Source organism: Papilio machaon, chromosome 24 (genome assembly GCF_912999745.1).
Source record: "Papilio machaon chromosome 24, ilPapMach1.1, whole genome shotgun sequence".
NCBI lineage: Eukaryota > Metazoa > Arthropoda > Insecta > Lepidoptera > Papilionidae > Papilio > Papilio machaon.
Window position 1 is genome coordinate 2,051,739 of NC_060009.1, and position 23,208 is coordinate 2,074,946.

Sequence of the window (23,208 nt, forward strand, 5' to 3'; positions counted from 1 at the left end):
CTTCGCTGTTCAGGAGGACTCAGGTAAAAAAAGTTTTTTTTAGATTATTTGAGTATATTATATATAAATGTTAATTCATATTCATACATATAAACCTACAAACATAAAACAAAGTTACATACGCGAGAAAAAACGTTACCCTCTTGTTAGTCGGGTAAAAAAAATAGTAATCCTATGTTATTTCAGTTCACATCAAAAGTGCTGACAAAATCGGTCCAAACGTTTTGGAGATTATCCAGAACAATACAAATTTTGATTTGATATTTGAAGATGTTTGGTTGATTCTTATCTTTTCTCTAAAATTGTACTTTGTACACAGAATTGCAAATAATGTTCTTGTGGTTGACTACATTGGCAACACTCAGTGGTTATTACAAATATATACTTAATTGCAAAAGAACGTAGTACGCAAGTGAATGCTAGCTCTGTACCTCTTACTCCACTTCGAATAAAAATAATCACTTACACTAACAGAGGAATATAAACAAAATAGTAATGAGATTGAATGGCTATAAAGGTAGAGGAAGACCAAAGAAAGTATGGATGGATTGTGTGAAAGAGGATATGCGTAAGAAGGGGGTATATTCAGATATGACGGCTGATAGAGATGTATGGAGGAGTAGTAAATACTGTGCGAACCCTCAATATGGATAAGGGCAGGTTGATAACGGTGTTATGGATATCCATTTCGCAGGTTCACACTTCACAGGTAACGGTCTACTAGCACCTTGTTAGATTATTACGACGCCCTCTTTTTTCACTATGGCCCTTTTCGTCCAGCGCCTTAGGCGGTCGCCTAACTCTACCCTAACGCCGGCTCTGCTTTTAATCATTTAAACATAACAAAATAATGAAGCGTATATCTTTTATCTTTTTTCATTTGACAAAAATATTACTTTTTAAGTATAAATGTGCGTTTCCACTACCGAAACATTCGCAAAAGATTGTTATCTTATTTTTTCAAATCAAATTAAAGGTATGACAATTCTATGTTTTTGTAAGTGTGTTTCGGTAGTGGTAGCCAACGGTCATTTCACTGTGTAAATTGACTAGTATGTCGAAAGTCGACCATACTTCTTAATCAAAGTTTTTTTTTTATCTGTAATATTAACTGTTTTCACCTTCATCGTTTCGCGCAATGTCCCGCAAAAGGGTACAGTGTTTCCACGTATTAATAAAATTATTTATGTATGTTTAGTACTTTATAATACTCAATAAGTTAAAGTATATATAAATAGGACTTCAAAGAAGTCATATTGGAGACCTTGACGTACTTACCGATACTTGAGAACACATTGATATAAAAACATAAATAGTTATCCTTATATTGAACATATTAATTACATTGCAAATACAGTATGAGAAGTAGCTGTGATTATTAAATTGAGCTAAAAAAAAAAAAATCTTTCTTTTTTTGTAGTCAATAGCAATTTTTATTAAAGTATGCTGTTTGATTTCAAAAAAAAAATGAGAAAAAAAGAAAGTCGTCTTCATAAAAAACAATCTCAAACAAAATGCACTAAAAAGTAACAAAATAATGTCATGAAAACCCTCTAAAGTAAGAAAGTTCTCTTCTTTCTTCTATCATGTCTATATTGTATATTGTATATCGCAGTCAGTATTTAAAAAAATAATAAAAAAATACAGTCGAATTGATAACCTCCTTCTTTTTGAAGTCGGCTAAAAAGTAAAGTAAAATTAATGAAGTACAAAATTTATTACGAAATATAAGAAAAAGTTATAAAAGTGATTTGTACATTAAAAGTAGTTGTTTATCTTACTAATATTATAATGCGAATATCTGGATGGACGGATGGATGTTTATTATAAAGTATCTCCAGAACGGCTACATGGATCTCAATGAAATTTGGTATAGATGTAGAATACTCTGTGTAAGAACACAGGCTACTAATTTTTTTATGCCGTGCGGACGGAGTCACGGGCAAAAGCTAATATTCTAATAAATAACAAATAATATAACCAATAATATTTATTATCAACGTTTCATGTAAATACTTTTCTTACTACAAAAATAAAGTTTTTTTATTTATTTTTATTAAACAAATAAATTATTTTGCAAAAGTTTTTTTTTTCATTGTAATTTTTGATTTATTATTCAAATCTACATCTATAACTACGGTTCTAATTAAATCTTAGAAAAGTAAATATACTTCATATAATTTTACATTACATTTATAAAAAAAACTAGCATTTCGTCCGCGCAAAATTAAAAATCTAGTAATAAATATAAACTACTAGCTGTCGCCCGCGCCCGTGAAATTAAAAAAAAAAAAACTATGTTCTACCAGATTATGTTCTTAATCTGTGCCAAATCTCATAAATATCCGTTGAGCCGGAGATACCTTCAAACAAACATCCATCAATTCATCTAAAAATTCCCATTTATATTATTAGTAGTGTCACCCAGGGATAAAGTGGCTTCCAAGCATTGAAAGATTTTTTCAAATCTGTTCAGTAGTTTCGGAGCCTATTCAATACAAAAAACCAAATCTTTCTTCTTTATAATATTAATAAAGATAGAAATATTAATATTGAAATAACAGAATATTAATATAGATACATTGTAAATATGTTTTAAATAAACACATCATCAGGAGTTTATGTAAAAGCTTTTATTACACAATAACTAAGCATGACGTTAATTTTTAAATGAGACCGTGTTACTTAACTTTGACATAACACCGTTGTCAGTTTTTTAGCACACAGAAATATTAATATCCTATGAATAAAAATATATTTTGTTGGTAAAGTTGCGGGTTTTTTACACAATTTAACATAATCTATTTTTAATTTTGTAAAAACGTAAGCAATGTCTTACCAAATTTAGTGCCACCTCCTTTTACTTTTTAAAACTGCCACTCACAAACACTAAAATTTACTATCTATCTGAATTTAAAACAATAAAAAAAATCAAATAAGAATTAGAACGTCAAATTCGAACGGGCGCGCGATTTGTCAATCGTTTGAAAATGGAACGTTGAACTTTTTTAAACACGAGAATGGCGAGCGTCGTGTCCGAGTTCGAAACGAAACTGCCAGCAATCGGCCAGATCACTCTCTCTGTACCTAGATGAAGAGTTAAGAATCTTTAGATAAGGCAAACATCTCACGTAGATTTACAATAAAATAATTGAAATACAACGTTGTTTTTCCGTCAGCCTACACATATACATTAGATTTGTCAGTTATTTTGTAAATGAAGGAATTAATGCGTTGGATACTATCTGACAAGAAATTCATGGTTCAATAAAAAATTCAGTTAGAAGAAATAAATTCAATATTTAAATGCTATTTAATGCTCATCCATGGGAAACTTATAGATAAAGTTAGTTTCTAGTTCTAAATGTTTACACATTAGTAGATTATTTTCTTATTTTAAAAATTAGTTTCACTGCGCGAAAAACATTTTAATTTTATTTATTATCGTAAGTTAAAAATCCATTTTAACCATTTCGTTTACGCCTATTCTAACTGTTTATATGTCGTGTTTCGTTCGCAGTGACGTCACATAGAGACGCCTTTCTCTGTCAATGATTCGGAATGCCATGCATCAGATATTTTTTTTGATCATCTGCATGTATATAAACAATTATATATCAATAAAAAATTGTTATTATCCTAAAATAAAAGTATTAGTTGATCTACGTTTTCAGTTCTTTATTTTTAGTGTACTTAAATTCATATCGGTTAGAATTAATGTTTATTAAAGTTATTTTTAAAAGCTAATAGACTCGGTCAAAAGATATTAATATTCTGATATATTAGTCGCTATCTACCTCAGTAATAAATAGCCACGAGGTTTTTATTCAATATTTGTTTTTCCTCCTTTAATCATGGCTAAAGGTAGAGGGAGACCGATTGTGTGTAAGCGATGCTTAAAAAGAAGTGAATTCGGATATGACGGCTATATAAATGACAGATTAATACTGTGTCCACTATCTCTAAGGGCAAATGACTGGCCCAATCCGCTGAGGGAGAGCCATAATCAAGACACTGAACTGAAAGGGTAAATGACAGAAGTTGATAAAATCATAAATTCTAATCCAAGTTAAGAACTCTATTAACAGCTATAATTTAAATATAATAGTAAAAATTACAATTATTTCTATAGTAATTTAAATATAGATTTTAGACAAAATTATAATTCAAAATTCACACAGACTGCATTGCATATAAATGATGGGATCTTCCATTGTTATTATTTTATTTAACGTCTCATTATTTATTACTATACGAGTATTTTGTTAATTTTCTTTATTTCAAGTTATATTATGATCTTACGGTGAAGGACTTTGTGTCAAAACGTGTGATATTATTTTGTATTGCTAGCGACATCTAGTATAAAACATTGAAACCAAAATTGTTCTAGTCGTAGTTTAATCTTTAATTTTTTTGTTGTAGTTAGTAATCTTCTAAGAGAAATCTAGTTGCGTGCTTTATTGTTAAATCCATCCATTTTATCATCCATCCATTTGTCAAAATCCATTTTAAAATTATCATTTGGACGAGCGAGGAAAAATGATCGTGGTACGCAAACTTTTGTATAGATGGCACTTTCTCACATATTATGTAAAATAAAGACATTGAAAAATAACAGTCAAAATGCAATGCAAATGTATAAATCAGAGAAACTGCTATTCTATTTTGACAGGCGCTTCTCTGTGAAAAAATAATTTTTACATTTTCTTTTTATTTCTGATTATTTTTTATTCTGCTGATCCTTTTTTATTTTATTCTCGATTCTAGTATTATTTTTAAAACACTAGTCTTCACCTGACATCGGAAAAACTAAAAACAAAACGAATTTTATAGAATTTCATTACAGTATTGAAATTGATGTCTGTCCATTTAACTACTTTTTTGGCTTATAAACTGTAATAAATCAGGTAGAAGAAGTGACCATTTTAATATTATACGTGAGATAGTCATCTGCCATCTGTTTATTTAATCGCAGGAGATATGATATTATTATTTAATTATTTAAATATTCAACAGGGCAATGGCCTTGGCTTCTAGTTGCTGGTTACATTTGTTGGTCATAACGACCTGCGTTAAATTCTGTGTTTTGCTCATAACTTATTGACCTGCAATGATTATTGTAAAAACAATATGTTTTGTTTAGGTGTTTCGGTAGTGAAAACTCGTCTACAACTACACCTGGCGTAGTTCTAACACAAGTCACGTGCGTCATTATTAGTGATCTATGTGGAACCACGTCGCGGGTAACATGCCCATGATTATGTAGGAATGTAGGATAACAAATTATATGTATAACAAATTAAATGATATGTTGTATACAAAGACTTTGGTCTCTAAAACCAACAGCAAATATTCACCATTATTTTTTTACAGACGACAATTTTTAAGACGATGAAAAAGGTAAGTAACCTTCATTCCACGTGTATCTAGAAAAGATTGGAAATAAACTGGACACTTTTATCATAAACCTGATCTACGAATGAGTATCTTATAAAATTAGAGCGCATAAATGTTATTTTTTGTTTGTCGTATTATCATGGTCACTCTATAAACATGCTAGGTTGTTGCTCAGTTTTCATGAATTTATTTATGAATTGAATTAAGATGTGTTAACTTGGAATCAGTAATCAGAGAGTCCATTGACATGCCCATTACCTTATTTTATCTTTTGTACCCTTTTAAAACAAAATTAACGACGGATTTTTTTTAAAACAATAAAATATTGGTTTTCTAAAATGAAGCGCCTGCTAAAAAATTGATAGTAAGTGTTTTTAAAGCGCCGGCGGAAGTGTTTTTGCAAATACACTTGAAATTAAAATGACCATTTTTTACTGTAAGGCGCTTACGACCTCGAAACCCGCAATACAAGTGTTTAAAATAAAAACAATACATCAATACCTATTTTATTCAAAACAGATTCATATTTGTGCGATTCAAGGTTGAAGATCATGGACGTCTTGAGAGATTCCTGATATGTTGGCCTTAGTCGCTGTGATATTTTAAACTCATTAAAGTGATCGTTTATGCGCAGCTTTTGCATTTGGGAATAATATGATACTAGCCTATGTGTCATTTTACTTTGACGGAATCGGGAGGAACAGCTTTTAGAAAATAGATGTTAAAGTTTTCATTCCATCAAAAATTAATGATAAAAAAACATTAAAAAAGTTTAAATACCGTGCGATAAAGAATTTTTATTTCGTTTTACAGAATTATTTATATGAAAAGTTTTGAAACCTGTCAAAAAAGGAGGGGAATTCAGAAAATATAGGCTACATTTAATTGCCACATCCGAAAAATATTCAAACAAGTCTTAGTTTGTTCATTCTTTCACAGATTAATTTATATTGTAGAAGAAATAATTTTTAATTAATGAAATAATGTTCTTGTCACATTCAAAATGTCTTTCTGTAATTATAATTATTAATTTAGACAGAATGAATTTAATATTAATTAATTATGTTGATTTAATTGTTCATCTATTGTATAACAAAAATTACCTTTATAAATACTTATTGTCACCCGCGACTCCGTCCGCGTGGAATTAAAAAAAAAAAACATAATAAGTAGTCTATGTGTTCTTCCATACTGTGATCTACATCTTTGCCAAATTTCATCTATATCTGTTGAGCCGTCCTGGAGATACTTTCAAACAAACATCCATCCATCTAAACATTCGCATTTATAATATTAGTAAGATACTTTGAATTATGTTTTCAACGTGCGTTATTCTTAATTTAAATTGTTACAATGTCTTTGTTTTCTTATAATTTCTATGTCGAACATGATGGCGTCTTACCAAGGAAGTAAAATCAATGCAATAATAAATAAATGACTTCAATTGTATTATAATTATTTGTAATTGTTAGTAATTACGTGATTCTTAAACAAGTTACTTTAATGGACATCAACGATAAGTGAATGTTTTGTTCCGCAATTTCATTTAAGTGTGGTATAAGTTAAATGTGAGAATTAACTGTCGGAGAGTATTATACGGATTAAATCAATATTCGACATCAAACTTAACTTCAGTTCAAATTTAACTGATCTAAAGATCATAGTAGCAATATAAAAAAACAGGATCTCGACTCCGTACAATACAAAGTAATTAAAATAATTTTTGGATCGATCATAGATTGAATTTTGATTACGTTCGGAAATCTTTAAAAAAATAACCGCCATTATAAGAAGTGACTTTCACGTCAAAAACAGCTGATACTAAATGTCATTGACAATGTGACTCAGTAGTTCTCACAATATTAGCCAATGGACGTGCGGAATTTTCCCGCGCTATTTGTAAGCGAGGACGATGGTTTTTCCGTTTTGAAACATTTATAATTTCAACAATGCAATGCCATATTTCATTATAATAGGACTCCAGGTTTCCACTAGCAAAACACTCATACTAAATCATACTGTCATCCCTCTCGAACACTTTGAAAAGACAGAGATAAAGAGAGAGAGATAAAGGTATTTGTTCTGTGGAAATTCACCGTAATAATATTGTTCTTGTCGACACAGTACTTTGAAAACAAATGAAGCTACTTCTTATTTAACCAAGCAATCGATTTACACTAACGTTTACCCGCGACTTGGTCAGCGCAAAATTTAGTAACCTATAATATGCCCGCGTGCTAACTTACATAATATGCTAACTTCCCGTCAAAGTCTCGTCAATATCGGTCCAGCCGTTCCGAAGATTACCCAGAACAAATGCGGCTTTGCAGAAAGACATACAGACAAACAAAAAAAATTAAAATCTGTTTTTCATTAGAAGCAATTATATACATTGTGTTCAATTCAAGACAGTAAAATTTTATTCATATGTATAGATTAGATTTTTTGCGGTATAAAGAAACTAGGATTTTTTATTGCTCAAAAAGGTCGTAGCTCAGAGGCTTCACCTTCATTAACCACAAGGCTGTCAAATGCAAAGAGAAAACACCTATTTATCTATTTTATTCTATATATTTTCTTTTTTTTATTAAAAAATCATTGTTCTCAAGCCAGTTAACGGCACGATGCGATAGTCCGAGGATTTCAGAGTTTTTTGTAGTGATGCAACGGAAGTGTCTTACCGGAACCAGAAACGGAAACAGATGTCAAAAATAAATTTTAGCAGAAACGGAAACGGAAACGGAAGCGGAAACAGAAGTGTAAATAATAATAAAAAAACATATTTACAAATTTTTTTTTGGTAAGAACAGTTTGTATTCGTTTTTAATTTATTAAGGCATTGGATATCGGTGTCCTTTAGCCTTCAATATATGTATTTTTACTGTGCTGCAATAAGTTAAAATACGTTTTTTTTTATTTATTTTCAGGAAACAAAATTACACTATTTACAAATTAATGTTCGCCAAACCACTCGTGTTGATAAACGACAAATATATTTCTTTATTAATACATTCACTGCTGACCACTCGGATCCGAGTTGGCAGAGCTATTAGTAGCGGCGCCTCCCCCTCGGATCCGAGCGAGGGGCCCGTTCACTTTGTAGTAGTCAGTAAGCCGCCGGCGTTTGAAACGAGTCCATGTTGCTTTGTGTGGCCACTCTGGCAATATAGTCAACTAACGAAAAAGAGTATTAGTTTCATTCTTACAGTGTTGTAGTGATTAGTACCACGTTCGTAAGGAGGCAAACATACAAATATCTTGTATCACATGAAGCTAAGGCTGAACTTTGTTATGTATATTTTTTAAATATATGTATGTTCTGTATGTGTGTGTACGTGTGTGTGTATGCGTTTATGTTTATGTGTGCGTGTGTATACGTGTGTGTATGTGTGGGTGTGTATGAAATGTTACAAGATCTTGAACCGAGAAGATAAAAGCTGGTTTTGATTAGTATCCCTACATGTTTTACTCAATATTCTGGAATTTGATGAAAAACTTGACTTTGTCAAAATCTTGTAACATATTAGTACACAGAAATGCAATCGTGGAACAAATATCTACATATTAGTGAACTAAACCATTGCCATCCCTAGCGCTCAAAATGACGATCCCTAGCGCTCAAATACAAAAAAACATTATTAATTTATCTATATGTTCTCCCAGATATACTAAATAAAAATTCACCATAAAAAGTTTTGGCTCCCAGCTGTTACCTTTTTTTATTTTGTAAATAGTGAATGTGTTAAGTATCAAAAACACCAAATTTAGATTAGAAAATATATAATTATTAGGCACTTGACTTGCAATCTGCAGGGCCTGGGTTCGAATCCCGCTATGTACCAATGTGTTTTTCGATTAAGATATTTACATTTATCCGATGTTCCTACGGTGAAGGAAAACATAGTGATGTTACCTGCACATATCTGAGAAAAAATTTAATGATATGTGTGAAGTCAACCCGTCCTGGGCCAGCGTGGTTGACTATGGCCTAGTCACCCCTAATTTGGGGTAGGCTCCGAGCCCCTCAGTGGGGATGTATAATGAGCTGATGATAATAATGACGATGATATATTACATGGTTATCATTTATTCTAAAGTACATTTAATAACTCGTAAGTATGAAATAGTCACATTTTGCCAGTTGTCAAATTTTATATGGACAACAACTAGAAATTATTACGCGCTTAAATTCACGAAAAAGTACGTAAACAAACAAATGCGACAAGTGCCGAAAGGCCGCGCACGGACTGCGCGTCTCGCGCCGCGCATTTGTACCTCTCAGCCGACGTTAAGTTCCGTTTTATCTCCGTTATAAAAGTTGCGGAAACAGAAGCAGAAACGGATGTTGAAAAGCATGCGGAACTTCCGCACTTGCGGAAACGGAAACAGACATCCGTTGCATCACTAGTTTTTTGTATTAAAATTTGATATTACAGCGTTCAAATAAAATTAAATCGATTGTCAGAAACTTATAGCTGATTGGCTAATGCCCGCAACTTCGTCAGCGTGGATTTAAAAAGATCTTTGTTCCAAATATTGGAGATACGTGGTAATATACATCCATGCAACCGAAATTTCACATTTATAAGATTAGTACGTTAAAAATATGTAGACCTGTTTCACAATGCCCAAATAAAACTGGGTAACTAAGTGACAAATAAATTAACTTTTAGTGCTCTTTCCCTTCCCACCCTTTTGTTATAAGGCAAGGATGGGAAGGGGAGGTGGATTTGATGGAGGAGATGTATAGGAAGGTTAAATATTCTCTTTTTGTGCGTCTCCTCCTTCGTCGATTGAGGGTAGGCAACGCATCTGCAATTGCGAATGTCTATGGGCAGCGGTCGCTTCGCCATTTCGGCGAATTCATGTGGCCGCTTGCTCGTTTGCCATCTTCTAATATATATATATATATATATATATATATATATATATATATATATATATATATATATATATATATATATATATATATATATATATATTAGGGTGATTCAAAAAAAATTTTTAATTTTTTTTTTTAACCGATACCCTCTCAAATGTTTCTATTTGATATAAAAAAAATTCTCACCAAACCCGAGCCCTATAGCTCAACTCTAAGGGGTCGCTACTGTTTTTTTATTTTCCCATATAATTAACATGGGAAAAATCGTTTTTTGTTTTAAATTGAATTTACACATAATTAACGCAATTTTTTTTTAAAAACGATTTTATATTCTTAAAGTAGAGTCTTCGAGCTTTCCAAAACTCTATTACAAAGTACAATTATCTTTACATAAAGACTAATTACAGTTATTTAAAAATCACTAAATTTCGAAATTTGAAAAATGCTTGGAATTTTTTTTTTTTGCACAATCCTCAAAATTTTTACTTAAACTATTAGTAAGCATTGAATTTTATATATTACAAATTTCGAAAATGGTTTTTAGTACGTAGTGTAGGTTGCAGACACATGATATCAATAAGATAAATGAATTAAGTGTATGATTACAAGTAATCATGGAATGTAATTTTGTCACATATTTTTTATATTAATAATTGTACTTTGTAATAGAGTTTTGGAAAGCTCGAAGACTCTACTTTAAGAATATAAAATCGTTTTTTATAAAAAATTGCGTTAATTATGTGTAAATTCAATTTAAAACAAAAAACGATTTTTCCCATGTTAATTATATGGGAAAATAAAAAAACAGTAGCGACCCCTTAGAGTTGAGCTATAGGGCTCGGGTTTGGTGAGAATTTTTTTTATATCAAATAGAAACATTTGAGAGGGTATCGGTTAAAAAAAAAAATTAAAAATTTTTTTTGAATCACCCTAATATATATATATATATATATATATATATAATCAGGCCCTACAATTACTAATTAGTTACCTAGTAATTTAACCGTGGGTAATATACTGCTATGAGTAAGTGTTTGTTGCTTCGCTTTCGATCGAGGTCGGACTTAACATCGTGAGATTGGCACGTCTGTTAATCAGAATGTGTGAAAATACCCGTAAGACCTTGACGCGGTTGTGCTGACTTGTGAAAGAGAGAAATAACATTAATACGTAATTTTATTTTCAACATTCAAATAACATGTTTGTATTTTATCAAAGATATTTAACATTAGTGAATGACCTCGACTTCGTCTGCGCGGAATTAAAACATAAGTTACTTATCCCTACCAGTAAAAGTCCCTTCAAAATCGGTCCAGCCGTTTCTGTGATTACTTGGAACCAACACGGATTTACAGACAGACAGACAGATAAAAATTTTAATCATGCGCACTGAATAAGTTTTTTTGTATTGCATATAGACGCTTCAATTTTATAAATAAGTATTGACATATATCAATAAACAGGACATTACGAAAAAACCTTATGCTCAAGAAACTCTACTACACGTCTAATTTGATACTTCTGGCATATTTTTGATACAGTACGTTTAAGTACGAATATGCTTAAAACATTTAAAGGAAAGTGTTAGTAATGTCCACTCTTCGTTACATTTTTATTTAGAACGTTTTATATATTTTAGAAATGAACTTCTATATATCATATAAAACATTGTAATCTTATTTAGGTAATTGTCTTTTACCGAGTAGATAAACAAAATAATAATAATCTTTATTTTTATCTATACAGTAAATAGGTATACTTAGCAAGTTTCCGTATATCCGATACCAAGAACACGGTTTTTTTAATTCATATCTGTCTGTCCACAAGTGCGCCTTTGTTCCGGGTAATCTCCGAAATGACTGGACCGATTTTGACAGAACTTTTAATGGAAAATAGCTATTCGGGACATAGACTATTATTTTTTTTTATTCCACGGTGACTGAGCTTGACAACTAGTTTATACTAAAAATCCAATAATTGGAAGCGGTGTCACAACTATATTATTTACTAGCTTTTACCCGCGACTCCGTCCGCGCGGAGTAAAAAATAGAAAACGGGGTAAAAATTATCCTATGTCCGTTTCCTGGTTCTAAGCTACCTGCCCACCAATTTTCAGTTAAATCGATTCAGCCGTTCTTGAGTTATAAATAGTGTAACTAACACGAGTTTGTTTTATATATATAGATAGATGTAAAAGTATTACACCTTTTTCATATTGGCTGAATTAATTGACTAAATTGATTCATTTTAGCTATGTCAAGCGAACGGTTGCCACATTATTTAATAAAAAAAGGTTTCTAAATCCTTACAAATGTAATCCGAGAGATACCGAGAGCAGGCTATTTTTATAAAACATGTATTCCTTCAGGTATTATTAAATGTTAAAATATAAATAAAGTACTCAAGAGTACCGGTTTTGACGTAAAAACAGCATTAATTTAGATTAGTAAACGAAGTTTTGAAAAACATGAAAAAGCGTAACTCACAAGATTTATGTACGTTTTTTTATTCAACATTGATTTTATTCTACGGAAGATGGAAATTCTAGTGTAAAAAATCTCAATGACTATCCAAAGACGTCAATGCAAGAGTCAAGGTATAATTTATGTGACCTTTGGTTAACAACGTAAGTTTATAATGGGACTAGGAGGTGAGTCTCCGGTGTTTTATAGGGTATTTTAATTTATTAATTGATGACGCAGTAGGTTAAGCATTGATTTTATTATATCTTACTAGCTTTTGCCCGCGACTCCGTCCGCGCGGAATAAAAATTAGAAAACGGGGTAAAAATTATCCTTTGTCCGTTTCCTGCTATTCTAAGTTACCTGCCCACCAATTTTCAGTTAAATCGATTCAGCCGTTCTTGAGTTATAAATAGTGTAACTAACACGACTTTCTTTTATATATATAGATAAATTTTTATGACTTGAGTTTCACAGGAAATTAAATATCTGCGTACAAATTCAAAAATGAGTGTGAACTCAAATAAACCGCCCTGGGCGAGTGTTTGACTGAGGCCTAGTCATCCCTAATACTGGCTAACATTGAGACGTATTTGATGTTAAAAACGATTAAATTATATTAAGACGATATTAAAATATTGAATTCACTGCACTGTTTTGCGAAGCTCGTAACAGGAATAAGCAAAATAAGAGTACTTATCCGTCATCAAGTTAGCTAACTTGACAATGGACAAATGTTAACGTAATTTGAACTTTACTTTTTGGGAATATGGTCTCTTTTTCTAAAGTTATCTTTGAAGGCAAGCAAGATACGAACTGCGCAAGAGCATTCTTCAAGTTCAGTGTTAGGTAAGATTGCGCGGTTGGCGCACGTATCTACGCCGTTGTTAAACGTTCCGAAATACGCCGTTTTAAAGTGAAGTGTTTTGTGGCTTTTTTATATATGCTTGGATAGAGCTGTTTATATAAAGGTAAGATAGATTATATTTTTAATATGTAAATTATTTTTTTATATCTAAATTTTCTTGAATCATTTTGTTGATTTTAATAATTTATATTAATCGTGTTAAGGCCAGATGAGGAATTCGTATGGCAATGAATTTCTTAAAATTTGCCGATGCAAGTTTTAGATAGGAAGGGATTTTAAAATTGCAGTTATAAATCAAAGTTATTTAGAGTTTACGTCAATAAGCAATTTCATTAATTGACTCATTAAAGATAAATATTTCTAGTTTTGCTAATAGACTTAAATTATTATTTTAAGGCGTAAATTTAAGGCAGTTAGTAAAACAGGATCGAATACTTAATAATTAGTTGTATTTCTTGTATTAACTCTAATTCTTCTTATTACTAATGTAATAAATGCGTAAGTTTAGCTAAATGGATGGATGGTTGTTACTATGTATCTCCAGAATAGCTAAACGGATATCGCTGTAATTTAGCATAGATGTAGAACATAGTCTGGAAGAAGACATAGCCTACTAACTTTTTTTTATTTCGAGCAAACAGAGTCTAAGGCGACAGTTAGTCTTAAGTGAATGTTAAAGGCGTTTGTCGTAATTATGAAATCCACAGTCAATCGTATAAGGACAATTTAAGGATCGTTTAATAGTGGTAGACGCCAGCAACACCATCTGTTGCATCAATGGACCAGCTCGCCATGTGCAATACCACGATCACACAGAAGGTAGGCGTGAGGTGGAAGTAATTCCGCGTTTCGCCCGAAAAGTGTACGTGCCGGAGGCTTTATTTTAGTCTTCTTTTCATTCCACCCTTTCCTTATAAGAAAAGGATGAGAAGGGGAAGTGGATATGATAGAGGTTAAGTCGCATAAGAAGAGGGAATATTGTCTTTCTGTGTGTCTGCTCCTCCGTTGATTAAAGGTAGACAATACTTCTGTAAACGGAGATTTTTCGGCAGCGTTTGCTTACTATTTCGAAGTGTTTTAGTAGAGGAACATCATTTAAAAAAAGTTTGATGGCTATTCCTTACTATTACTTTGTAAATTTTGTAATACTAAAACTGTACCACGTTTCCGTCCAAAGATTAAGTACATAGAGAATCGTCAGATTACATACATGCTTAATCAAGTATTTTGTGAAAATCGTGAAGTAAAATATAGTCAGCCAGAAAAAAATTATTTATCGGAATGTACCTTTGGTCTATGGTTAAGGTTTTGGATCGGAAAAATACGAGTATTTTTTGTTGAGATTCGAATCCATATACGCAGCGAAACTATGCATTAACATGCATTTTTTGTATAAAGGACTCAAAATATTTAATTATACAATGTTAACCTTAATTTTATTCACTTATTAGTAATTCCAAGTACATTTTTTATTTACATGTAATGGTTTTTGTTACTTGTATGTTCGATAAAAACATTGATTAACATTTTCTATTCAAATTAGTTTTCAAAGTTGAGCAAATAATATTTCAACTTATGTATTTTCATGGAAATTTTGTCAAAACTTATTCGGTGCTAACTTTGTAGTTTAAAACTCCGACAAAACATATCATCTCTGTTATATTACACATCTGAGTGGTTAATTAATTAGGCTAAGAAAACCATTTTAGGCCTTTAGGGATCTACTTTTGTAAATTCTTCCCATAGCTCGTCTACGTAGTAACAGAAATCTATGTGCAAAATTAAGCATCTAGGCCTAGTAGTTTTGGCTGTGCAGTGATAGTTGAGTCAGTTAGATTACTCTTCTATTTTATAGGCTACATAATTATTCACATATAAAATGCACGATTTACGTAGCAAAATGGATTAATAAAATAAATAACTTCATGAGGATAAAGACCTTTATAATGTTTTGCAACCGTCTTTTGTTTACCGTGTCTTGTTGTTGTCGCTGTATTTTCATTGTCGAAATACCTTCACAAAAACATAATGTTGTCTTTGTTATTTCATAGAGTATGAGAGGGATGGCAATGTGTTTCGTACAGTTGTGACGTCATCAGTAGAAACAAATAGTAGACCTCATTTCTCAGTTAATCTTCGGTGATCACGTCTATGGAATGTTTAATGTCGAGTATTGCGAGGTCGCTCGTGTTTTCCTTTTAGTTTTCAAAGTTGTATTCAACTGTTACTTTGACTAACTAATGGCTTGATTTTTTTAATCACTTTTGACAGTACAAGAGTGATTAAATGTACATTTCACGGTTGGTGTTAATGACAAGGATGTAATTCTTTTATGGGTTTGCTAACTGTGCTTCCTATACATAGCTATGTTTCCTTTTAGCGCGTAATTAAAAAAAAATTATACTTAGCCTCTATGTTCGTCCAGATTATGTTCTACATCTGTGCTAAATTTCAGCGAGATGCATTCAGCTGTTCTGAAGATACCTTTTAACAAACATCCATTCATTCATCCATGTAAACTTTTGCATTTACAATAATATCAATTATGTCTTTGTATTAATATAGTAAAGCATTTAATTTATAACTTCGGGTACAAAAATATTCTTCTGGCCGCAGCCTTAAGCTTAAGGAACTATAATTTCTGTACAAAATCTTATTTCGTATTGCAAAATTCTACCAAAGCGTTTGAATTTAAGATTAACAAATTGTTTCGTTTGAAATGAACTAATATGCATATTACGTAAGTGTTTGTAAGTTGGTATTGCGTTATTATGTTGGCAAACGTCTCTAGAATGACTTGAAAAAATCTTAATAAGTATTATAAATAAGTAAAACAGATACTTCTTTAGCCTTGATAAATCCGGTATTAAGACTTTGGTAAGAGGGCGCGATGGAATTATTGCAAGCGGTAACTTACTATTCTGTTGGTTTAAACACTCAAAACCAATAAAATGTATGTCATTTGAAAATAAACAAAATTGACAAAAAAATAAGAGCGCTGGCAGCGCAGTTGTTAATTGACTGACCGTACCGAACTGTAATCTACAAGTCCAAGATCAAACCCCGCCATGTATTGTATTTTTCGATTTTCAAATTTCATTAGTAAAAGAAAGCATCGTGGTGCAACCTTCACATATCTGCAAATAAATTCAATGATATGTGTGTCAAACAGTCAGTTTAATTCCTAGCACTGGGCCAGCCTGTTTGACTAAGACTAAGATTACTAGAATAGGATTGTATAATTTGTGCTAAGACCCTAGACACCTAGACTATACTACTACCTAGACTTAGACTACCCCTTAGGTTAGTCTTCGAGTTCTTTGTCGGGATATATGTGTGATAAAATAATAAAAATCGGGTGAGAGCTGGAGTGTTATAATAATACGACATGGGTGTCCATTTGTATTTTTTCATAATATAATTAAGATATAATGGCTCTGTTAAATCGCTTAAAACCTCTACACCTTTTAACTAAGGTCAAAGTGGGTCCAACCTAAATTACTAACAATTATAAAACGCTTGTTAATTACATAAAAGGTAACCTAAAGCCGCTGTACTTTAATAAAGCGAGTAATAAATATTATAAAATCTATTTTTTTAAGATTAGAACCCGTTTAATTAAGAAAAAAGGTTTTTATTTATTTTATTTTTTATTTTTTATGGAACATTGGTTAATACGAAGCACATTACTCGTAAAGGGTTTTTCAACAAGAACTTTGTTTTTCAATTGAGGCAACACCAACAACATGACAGTTTTGACATTTAGTTTTTTGACCTATTCGTAGTAGATGCTTTGGCAATTGCTACAATGAATTAAAATCCACTATGAAAATGGTGTATATGAAGACAAAAAAACCGTAGATACTCTCTTATAGGTTTATATAGGATTATTAACTCTAAACATTATTGGTCGATTATATATTTTTATAACGAACGTATTTTGTTATATTTGTATTAGTGTTGCAACAAAAAAACCACAAAAATTGTTGTGTTTTTCATCTACGAGTACAGTAAACTGCAAAAATGAATATACTTTTACATAGCTTTAAGCAGAAACTTGTATACGCCTTTGGTTAAAAAACAATGCATGTATTCGTTCAAATGCTACCGACTATGAATACACGCCAAAGACGAATACTTGTATATATATTTTAGGAACCGAAGGAGTATTCAAGTTTCGAAAATTTTGTAAATGTATACATATTTATGCAGCTATACATTTGTTGTTTTAGGGAAATCAAACGCAAAATACATAAAAAAATTATGGGCTTAATAGTCATTCTTCCAACGTTAAGTATTTTCGTATTTTCTTTAACCCGTCCTTTTCCCTACAGAGGGTAATTCTATTAACCATCGTATCTGAATCTATTCCCTTTTTATGAACATCCTATTTCATACAATCCATCCATACTTTCCTCGGTTCTGTTTTTATTATGTTTTTTGTTGACGTCAAAAAATAATAACTTAAGTAACTCGACGGTTAAGAAAAAAATAAGTTTCAAAGTCCCCGAGGAAAACATAAGGGTTAAGTTTTGTATCAAGAAGTAAGTACACTTAAACTTTGTCACTTAGTTATAATCCGCTTCCTCGGATTAAACTTTAGAAGGGGTTGTTGTGGTAAAGAAAGTAAACAGTAAGAATATTCCTGTGTTATTAAAGTTAATAGTAATTCTTTAATAACGTTAACTACGAAAAATGAGTTTCGACTGACTGAGGATTTAATTAATAGCGCCGTATATTGAATGCTTTTTAAAATAAAGTTTTAAAAAGTTACAAAAATAATTAATAAACTTTGATTTTAACTACATAAAATACTTTATTAATTATCAAAAAGTTTTGGCTCTAGGCCGTCACAATTGAATTTACATGCATACAAACAAACATACATAAAAAAACTTATGCGCGAAAATTACTCCCGTTGTCAGGCGGGTAATATAAAAAACATAATTAAAAAATATAAGAATCTCGAACGACTCTACCTTCGTATAAAATATTCACTAGTCGACCAATTTTTTGTCAATACTCTTTGATCAATATGTTCATCAAACATTTAATGTGGTAAAAGCGTCATAACATCGCAATCAAATAATTCGACAAACACGTAATATTTGTCAAAAAAAAAAAAATGATCTTTGACCGAACTCTGAGTTAGAATACGATCGAATGACAACTCACGCTTCATACATATATACATACCTCCTGCCAGTCGCGCGTAGGGATTGCAATCCGGCGTCATTTTCAGTCCGGCCGGATACGACCGGATTCCCATCAATCCGGCCGGATCCGACCGGATCCGACCGGATTGATTAAATCAAGATGATTTTCGCTTTTTAGTATAAAATAAGTAAGTTAATCAAGTGTCACTGCACTTATATGTAGGTAGTTTATTAAAAATAAATCACAAATATATATAATCGTCTTTTCCTAAAGGGACTCCTTTTAATGATATATTTTAGCTTTTATATTATATTTAAGATAGTTGATTACATTTAATTAGTTGTATAGTTAATATTTAATAGTGTTGTTACATAATAATGTAATATTATATCGTCTTTATTTCTTAACCAATGTTAAGACAAATAGATAACAAGAAAACAATTAAAATTTAGTAATGTAGGTAACTAGTAATAATTTTACGACGTAACGAGTAGCTTAGTCTTTCTAGATTTCAGTTTCACAGATAGATCAATTTATAAGTAACAATATTAATTATCAAGAAACTATAATATCTAATAGATACAATTAACCTTACGTAATTAACTGAAATGAGATCAAAATCATTATTAAAGTATTTGAGAATGCTAACAAACAAGTCTTATAGGTATTTATGACTATAACAGATACCATCATGATTTGATGAATCTGTCGGACGAATGAATGGCAAAAATTATCACAATAATGAGTTTAGAACTCTTTAGTTTAATCAACTTACGATAAATAATTATTTTAAGTAATAATTGTAAAAAAATATAAGTGTTAAAAGAAAATCAATATTGATTTTGAAAATAAGATTGTAGAAAACAAATATTGTTAATTGTGTCATCAGCTAAACGACTTCTAATAGAGCTGCAAATATATACGCACAACGCATTTAAAGTACTCATGCAACAGCTATATTATTTTCCCACAAACTGCTAGCACCGGATCCGGTTTTCGGATCCGGTATATTGGTACCGGATCCGGTAACCATTAAATGATGCCGGATCCGCCGGATTACCGGATCCGTTTTTCCGGATTGCAATCCCTAGTCGCGCGTAAAGAAAAAAAAGTGAATGTTTTTTATGACGTCCTTCAAATGTTTTTTTAATGTCTATGGAAGTATGGGATTCAAGTACGATTGTAACAGGAAAATACAAGCCATTAAGGAAATGCTTATAGTGCAATTTTTCAACAGAATTACTTCAAAATTACTGTACTACAAAGGAAAAATGTGTTTTAACGCTAACAATGTTATGTATATCCCTAACGACAAATACAGTCTAACCTGGATAAGCGAGTCATTGTCTGGACCCGAAGGACGACCTACGTAAGCAAGAAGTTTATATACATTTATTTTTTATAGCCTTTAAGTCACTTACAAGAAAGTTTGATAATGCATTTATTTATTTTTTTCAAATAAATTTTGATTCATTCATTTTGTTTTGTATTACTCCAAAATCTTTTACCATAGTAACACGAGTATGTTATTATAACAAAAAAACATGCTTTTCTTTTCATACTAACGATGTAAGCTGGAACAAAACAAAGTATTATTTAGTTTTTAAAACATGTTTTTATATAAACTACGTACACGATAAAAATTCAAAGCAATGTTGATGTGAACCTGCAAAACGTGTTATGCAAGTACTGCACTGTTTAGTTTTTTTGCTTTATCGAGGGTCTCTTTAGGGGATTTTCTTAGGTCTTTAACCTTGTATTAAAAATAATTGTGATAACTATGTGTTTATAAATTGGAAAATAAAGAAATCTAAGTTTTTTTATCTTAATTTTGCTTTAAGAAAAAAAAAAATTGTAGTGAATTTAGCAACTTTTTCAATCTACAATATTGTCTAAACTGATTGTTTTTTTGCAGTATAATTAACCTTGAATACATTGAGGAAGTTACTTTAAAATAAGCAAGTAATTTTAAAATGATCTTATTTTATTAAATGTATACAAAAGCCTTATTACTTTTTTTAACATTTGTAGAAAAAAAAACTGAAAACAAAGAAATTAAAAAGCGATTATTGGCAACATAACACCAAATATATATAAATAAACAAACTAGTTAAAGAAAAATTAAATACACAAATGGTTGAAAATGTTTATCTGTTTTAAATATGGCCGACTACCATATTAGTAAACGAAACATCCTTAGTGTCAAGGACTGTTGATCCTACTCGACGTATAAGCAAGGTTCCAAACGTTAAGAATATTCGAAGTGAAATATGAATATTTACTAACCGTACGTTTCCACTGCTGAAACATCTGTACAAATAATATTATTATCTCATTTTCTTAAAACAGAATAAGAAAGATCACAATATATTTCTGTACAAGTTTTTCGTCAGTCGAAACTCATTGTTACAACACTCTTATGGTCCGCTCAGAAAGACCGGAAAGAGGAGCAGAACTGATTTTTGGACGCAAATAAAATTGAGCTTTTTACGATTGGAACAAGGTTTTATTTCACTTTGGAAATCCTTTTTTGTATCAAGACGTGAAAAGTAAACAAACTTTATTTCAACCGTTTAAAGTTTAATTTTATTTCCGTTAATAATCTACTCCGCTCTCAGCCCTTGTATGTGCGAACAAACTCTTAAGCTTAATAAAACAGTATTTTTATTACATTCTAGCTTAAACATATGTCAATACTTTTATCGCGTAATTATATTAGACCTAACAGAAATCATAATTTTTTTAATTCTATTTCTTGCCCGCGACTTTGTTCGCGAGGAATAAAAAAACCTTAATTAGTAGCCTATACGTTCTAGAATATGCTCTCAATCTATGCTAAATTTCATCCGGATCCGTTAAGCCGATTTAAAGATACTTTCAAACAAACACCGTCCATCTAATTATTCCCATTTATAATATTAGTAGGATGAATTTGCGTAGGTTTCTCAAATTCGATCTTGAAAATTAAATAACAAAGTACTTGGTACCGGAAGCAGTTAATTCATACGGTGATACATATTTGAAGGTAAATCAGAATCTTTTATAACCACGTCAACGTACATTAACCGATCGATCAATCACCGGCGGTCAAACGGTTAAACCACGCGTTTACCTACACAGTGTCTAGCATTTTTGTGGAGTAATACAGTAACCGTGGGTTTCTGAGTCCAAAACCTTTGTATAAGTCATATCGTCATCCGTATCATTATCTTTGACAAAATAGAGATAAAATTATGTTTTACACGGAGATTATGATCTTAGAAACCCACTGTAAGATGATTATCGAGAACTAACAATCTACATAAAGCTAAACATTGGCTGTTTTAAGCAAACAATATTTTTTTCTTTATTACTTCTTTGAACATACGTACGATGTAGGAAACAACATCATTACGTTGTATTACTCGTATAAAATGTCAGAATTGTTCGAACGAAGTATTAAGTACATAGGATTATAGTTATTATGGTTGTTAGCAATAAGGATGAAGTTGGCTTGTTCGTATAAAAGCATTTAAAGTAAACTAGAATTACTTGTTATTAAGTTGTTAGTATTGTTTATACGTAGTTCAAAGTAAAGACTAAAATTTAGTATACAATAGTTATACTTAGTTATTACTTATTTTACACTTTGTAAATTCCGAATTATTTGCAAAATCAGTCCTTGTTAACATCATCTTAATTTTTATTTAATTTAATTTATCTTTTATTACTGTTTACATATTTTATTTAAGATTACATTTAGATTGTATTTTGTAGTTATATTTAGACGGTGTATATGTACTTTTTATTTAAACACAACTCACACCTGTAACCCAAAGGGGTAGGCAGAGATCACAGACCTCCATTTATTGTGGTCCAAGGGACAATCCATTTTTCGCCAATTTCAGGAGACGGAACGTCACGGATGGCTAGCCGCGTCGCCGTCATTTTCTCCCGGGAATACACATATATCTTTGAAATTTCGTTTTGCTGTTATGTGCGGGTTGCATCATGATGTTTTCTTTCACCGTAAGAACGTCGGATAACTGTACATATGTAAATCGTAAATCAAAAAACATATTGGTACATGGCGATATTCGAACCCAGGACCTGCAGATTTCAAGTCAAGTGCTTAACCCCTGAGCCACCGGTGCTCTGTTTATTAATATAAATATTGCTCTATATGAATATTATCACTATATACTACTTCTTATTATTTAATAAAGTAAACATATACGAGGGTCACACTGAAAGTTCTTAGAAAATAAAAAACTGAGCAAACTAGCAAGTTGTTATTTTCATTATATATTTTCAGAATATTACTATTAACATTAATACATCGCTGCATTCGATAGAACCACCGAGAAGACCACTTTGTCCAATCATCCTTAGGGGTCTCTTCGATGGCCTTCTGGAACGCAGCCACTGGTTTTTTGGCGTCCATAAAATTTTTTCCTCGAAGT

General features: G+C 31.2%; 2 protein-coding genes across 2 annotated transcripts in view; one reads left to right on the forward strand and one right to left on the reverse strand.

The window, feature by feature from the left end:
• The window catches only part of LOC106715480 (ABC transporter G family member 20), a 35,475-nt gene extending 32,433 nt beyond the window's left edge, over positions 1 to 3,042 (reverse strand). The window contains exon 1 of the mRNA XM_045683946.1: positions 2,840 to 3,042. The gene's annotated coding sequence lies outside the window, so the exon portion shown is untranslated. The remainder of the gene's footprint in view (positions 1 to 2,839) is intronic.
• A 10,554-nt stretch (positions 3,043 to 13,596) lies between these two features.
• The window catches only part of LOC106707286 (ABC transporter G family member 20), a 37,661-nt gene continuing 28,049 nt past the window's right edge, over positions 13,597 to 23,208 (forward strand). Inside the window, exon 1 of the mRNA XM_045684061.1 lies at positions 13,597 to 13,712. The gene's annotated coding sequence lies outside the window, so the exon portion shown is untranslated. The remainder of the gene's footprint in view (positions 13,713 to 23,208) is intronic.